The sequence below is a fragment of the Apus apus genome, chromosome 1 (assembly GCF_020740795.1).
Source record: "Apus apus isolate bApuApu2 chromosome 1, bApuApu2.pri.cur, whole genome shotgun sequence".
In the NCBI taxonomy this organism is placed as follows: Eukaryota; Metazoa; Chordata; class Aves; order Apodiformes; family Apodidae; genus Apus; species Apus apus.
In genome coordinates, this window is record NC_067282.1 from 101,288,496 (window position 1) to 101,294,495 (window position 6,000).

Consider the following 6,000-nt stretch of genomic DNA (forward strand, 5'->3'; position numbering starts at 1 on the left):
AGAGGTCTTGGCGATGTTACATTCATGATTTGCCTTTCTAAAGGGTTTCTGATGTTTCTAAAGCAACTACCCTACACAGTACACTTACATAACACCTTCCATGAGGGGTTTCTTCTCCAAGGCCCAAATCTTAAATGGATGTCAACGGGACATGGTCATCACTGCAAGGTGGCCAACCGGCCCTTATTAGCTGCAGTTCTTGTGTGGTTCAGGCACATGCCAAATCTAGGAGACCTCATGGGACCACGGTGCTGCCTCAGTACAGAGGCAAAAGAGCTGCCAAGACTAACCTTGCCAAGATACCTGGTAGCATGGCCATGCAGGGCTGGGACCTTGGGCAGTTCTTGTGTCCTGCTTCCATTTGAGGAGGAGTTCCTATCTTTCTTTAGCTCCCCATGGACATCAGTTCATCCTCCAGCATGGCCTCTGTACTGCTTGGCAGCTGCTGTGTGGATTTGGATGTCCAAACTCATCTTTGGCTGAATTTCAGGACTCAGAAAAAATAAAGGCACACCTGAGTCCAGTTGGAATTAGCCTGCTGAAGGCCAGAAAGTCTGGTAGCAACCCAGTAAGTGGCTGTGTGTGTGCATGTGTGTGCATATCTGTGTGCCTAGGCAGGCACTGTGTTCCTGGGGTTTGTGCATTGTATCCTTGCTTCACCTTGAGGTTTCAAAAGTAACACAGTTTTTCCACACTGTGTTGCTGGGACAGGATGTGGCTGTTCCCCTGGTGCTGTTGCAGCAGCATCTTTCCGTGTGTGGGACAGAACCCCTGAGGCTGGTAGGGACATCTGGGGCTCAAAGCAGGCTCATGCACCTTTACTATAAGGAATGATGGGCATTTCATAAAGCTGGTTATCCCTGTACAGTGGGAAGTAACATGAACAACATGACCTGATCATCCTCTAATTTTTTACCAGCCCCCAAACAGCCTCACTTTTGTTTGTTTTGTTTTGTTCTGTTTAAAGGATTCAATAGCTTTCCCTGCAGATGTTTTCCCTCTTGAATTCTTGAGCTCTACAAGCAGCCCCCTCAGCATCCATAGCTCTGGCTGTAATTTTAGCTCTCTTATCAGCGTTCTGACTTTCTCATGGCTCTTTCTCAGCAGCCTGACTGAAGGTTATGCAGCTGTGCCCTATCAGAGCTGGGCTTTGTGTCCTCGATACACAAGCAGCCAAGCGCCCATGGAGGAGGTTACAGAGATAGGGAGGTGCAGCACTGCCTGTGTTATATGGGTATTTCAGGAATGATGACCAAGCCTTCAAAAAACCATGAGTATTGCTTTGATTTCTATTGATTTGGGGGGGACAAGGCAGTGCCCATTGCTGTCACCCATCACTTTTGCTCCTCCTTGCTATTGTGTCACACCGCAGAAGAGCTATATAACATGCAAAACTGATGTTTTCTAAATGAAACTTGAGTACAAGTATTTCTGCAAATGGCCAAAAGTGCTAGCATTCCTGAGCAATAAGTTTTGGGTTTGAGTTTCTTGCAGCCTGCTCAGTGTCAGGAGACATTCAGTCTTGTTGGCTCCTTGCTTCTTCCTCAAACTGATCCCCTTCAAGATGAAGAGCAGTGATGGACTTGATCTCCCTTACTCCATAATCTAAACTGGAATGGTAGTGTGAGGCACGCACAGGTTTTACATTGCTTTTCAAAGTGCTTCTCAGTCACTCAGTCAGTGCTTCTCACAGACTAATGACAGCAGTGCCAACTGATTCTGGATTTCAGACAGGGTTCTTGTTCCTTGACAAACAGGTTTCATTTTGTAGAAAAGGCAAATCAAGTTTTGTGCAAGAGGTTTCTTCCTGAAGAGAGAAGGAGACGTGAACACACGCAGCCTGAGGTTTGCACCAGGAGCTGAACACCCACAGCTGAAGTGGCAGAATCAGTCCTACACACTGAGAAAATGCTCCTGAGTGATTTCTAAAATCAGTGTATTTTGGTTTTGTTGATTATCTGCACTGCTTTTCTTCATTTCCAGCTTCATAAGAAGTGGGAGTCTATTGTGTTACTATCCAGATTACCTAATATAGCTTTTTCAGCAGCTAGTCACATAGGCCATTGCAAGTTCAATAAGGGATCAGAGGCACCAGTTAAAGTTCCCACACTTTTTTTTTTTTTAAACAAAATTATGAACCTTTATCCCACTAGAAGGATTTACAGGTTACACATGACACTGATAGGTAAGAGTGTCAGTTTAATGTCTGACAGGTTGCCTCTCAGAGGACTAAAGCCTGCATTTGCAGAGGGATAGAGATTGTTATCAAATGGTTGTTCCTGTCTCTTTCTTTTATGAAAACTGCCTATATTGTAGCCAAGCGGTACAAAAGCAAAATCATTTGGAAGAGTTATTTTAAGGCCAAAACCAAGTCCTCAGAAATGTTGTCCTCCAGTCTTCCAGTACATACAAGGTTGTTATAAAGAGGATTATGATCAACTGCTCCTCATGCCCATCAGAAGAAGGACAAGCAATCAGCTTACACAGAAGTAAAGAAGATTTAGGCTAGGCAACAGAAAACTTCCTAATGATGGGAAACATGCAGCACTGGAAGACATAACCCAGGGATGTTTTGTTCAATTTCTCAAAGCAAAGATTAAGGAAACATTCAGCACTGATGGTTCAGAAATGCTCGGCCCTGTCTCATTGCATCAGGCAGTAAGGGCTGGGAGTGTGTCCCTTCCAGCTGTGAATTCCTGTGACTCTGGGATGCACTAATCTAAGGCAGTGAGAGGCTTTTCAGGTAGCCTCATGTTGCTGAGGGATTTGTAGAAGCGTAATTAAGTCTTTCAGACATTTTGCCCTCTTAAGCATCCAAAACTTCACCTGACGGACCTCTTCAGTAAAAAGTGCCATCCCTGCATACATGCAGTTTTTTGTCCAGGATGTTTTAGTTCTGAGTGCCACCTGATCCTGGAGGGCAACAGAGGGGGCAGGACTCAGATGCCTGAACAGGGGGGTCCAGTACCCTTGGGACACCTCAGGATATCCCAGCCATCCATATGAAGTTTTGTGTCAGCTCGACTAGCTATATGCGGATGACTTGGTTATTGTAGGATGTTCATACATAGGAGAGGGTGCCTCTGGACAGACAACTCAATCATAGCCCTGAGAGGTCTAGCTTGTCTCTACAGCTGGCAGTCTCACCCTCACCTCTCTACAAATCCTGTTTGAAAAAGTGCAACCAGCTCCCAACCTGTCTTCTTCCCAAATGTGTAACTGCTGAGCCTGAAATGTTTTTTTTTTTAAAAGGGGGCCTGGTTGTTTTTCCAAGTATTGTCATAGTTCCTCAAACCTCCTGTAAATCATCCACAGCAAAATAGACCAAATGTTGCACCCCAAGGAGTCTCTCAGTAGAGAAAGGGGTCATGGGCAGAATGACCACAGTCCACATGGAATGACGTCCCTTCCCTTTCCCAGGACCTCACAGTGATATGGCGTGATGCAGGTATTACCTGTGCTCAACCCTTGCTGGCATCTTGGCCCTGCAAAAGTCCTCATGCTTTAAATTACCAGTGCCACCAAAGCAGGCCTCACCATGGTTGGCCAAGCACTGAAAATGTAGAAACCTGTGATCAGCCAGAGCACAAGACAGAACATAACCCACTTTTTTCTTGGTAATGGGCTGACATCATGCTATGTACAGCTTGTCACTTGATGTGCAGACTGTAAAGTTGTGATTAGACAAACTTCCCTCACCATCATGTTCTCACCTAAGAGAGAAACTTGAAAAAAAAAAGAAGAAAAATGTTATTGCAAACCTTTAGAAATTAGCAGAGGGATCCCAGGATCTGTTAGTTCCTGAATTATTTTAGGATGATTTTTTTTCAAACTGCCTCATTTCAGTTTGATGGGTCCCTTTGAGCACTAAGCAGGTCATGTAGCTAAACTAAGCATGAGCTTGTCTTCTTTATGAACTGTTCTGAGTCATGTTTGTTCTCAAAGGGAACAGTGTCATGCATTAATTGAGTCTCACCGGTTTAATTTCCAATTGACAAATAAATAGTTCTCGTTCTTAAAAAATTACACACCAGAAAAATCTCTCAGTAATAACCCTGGTGACAGTCTTCCCAGGTACATATATTTTTTTATTTCCAGATCAGCACAAACTGCAAATGATGTTGATGTTGCACCATCCTGTTTCAATGGATATTATTATAGTTCATTGTATTATTCTGATTATACTGAATTTTGGCTCTTATTTACAGCTAAATTAACTTTACTTACTTAATACAGCTGCATGTTTAACACTATTAGTAAAGTTGTTAACCATCTCGGTGAGTCTGATTTTTCATCAAACCTGCCAAACTGTTAGGTGAGGAATCCAGAAGAAAAGCAGTGTGGACACAGTTTAAGGGCCAGGCTTTCCTAACTGTTTATGGATGCAGAAGAGAATTTAGGCCTGTTAATCCCCCCCCCTCCCAGCCTCTCTCTTTGCTGCTGTCTCCCTTCAGAGAAAACAAGCTATCCTCTGGCCCAGGGTATTTGTTAATGTGTCAACCTGCGAGGTTACTTGGAGGTTCTAGGTGAGCAGTAACTCACCTAGAACAAGATACAGGACAAGATAAGAAAGAGGGAAAACGTGACAGACTAAATTGGAATCTTGCAACTTCAACACTGTAATTTCCTTCTTTGGTGTAACATACAAATGTGCTGCTCCTTCTGTGTTATATGCCACATCGTGGAGCACATTTTGCAGATCATCTGTGGAGGTAATTCCCTCATTGCAGTGCACAACTGAGTATCCAGTGGAATTGCTTTTGCAAAAATAACAGAACTGATTCTTGGCAAAAAAAAAAAAGTCATTGATTAGGGGTATTACTCCACAACAGCAGTGGCACAGTCTTGATGTCATTTAGGAATACATAACAGTAATCTCAAATTGACTGTGTTTTCACACCTTGCTTTCCTGGGCCAGGTGACAATCAAAAAATAAGTACCTCCTCCTAAGAAGCTGTACACTTACATTTTGCTTCACACAACACATTTTAATTCACTAATCTGTATGAATTGTGTTCCTGTAAATGACTCAAAACTGTCCAGTATCTGCTCTGATCATTGTAGCTTAGCTCTGATGGCTACCAAGCAACACATATTTTTGCATTTTCAAATCTACAGCTATGATGAAGGCACAGAACACAATTAATATATTCCTACTTTAATGAAGAAGAGGGCAGTTTAACTCATCTAAACATGTCCTAAATATATAGGTCTTAGAAAGATGGCCTCTCTGTCCTTGTCTTCATACCACGTGGAAGAAAAATAAACTCCAGGAGAGGATCTGTACTGTAACTTGAAGTCCCTTTTATGTTGTCTGTGCAGCCAGCATGGATCAGAAATGGTGCTGCATTTTCTGTGCCCACCTAGTGACAGTACAGTTACCCAGAGACTGCATCCTTGATCAGAAAAAATAGTCTATCTAGTCCAGATTTTATACTGCCTGCTAAATGAGAAGTCCTCTAAATAATCCTCTATATACCCATGACTAAAACCTACATTGCTGTACAGAGGGATTTGGAGCACAACTACATAAGAAGCTTTAATCCTGGCATCTCCTATCTTAGTAACTGAAGTTTGTTTTTTTTTTTCTTTAGATCCTGTATGAATATTAATATGCCAAAGAATTGTATAACATGATGAGTGGTATTTGCAGAAGCTCTTTGTGATCTGTAAAAGAGGTGGGGGAGCAACACTGGAAGGTGACACGAAGTTATTTCACTTAGGCTGAGCCAATGCAGAGAAAATAACTCCCAGAAGTTTTGTCCAGCCTGAGCCTGTGGGCAGTGGGATGATAAAGCTGTTGGTGCTCATTAATGCAAAATCATGCCCAGTGGAAGGGGTAGCCTGAAGCACTCAGCATGGTGCTTGGTCTTAAATCACAGGCAACAAAGTCAAGGAAAGACTGGAACATGCACCTGGAAGCTCAGTGTAAACCAGTAGTCAAATCACAAACAAGATGTTGGGATACATAAGGAATGGGGTGGAAAACATACCCAGTAT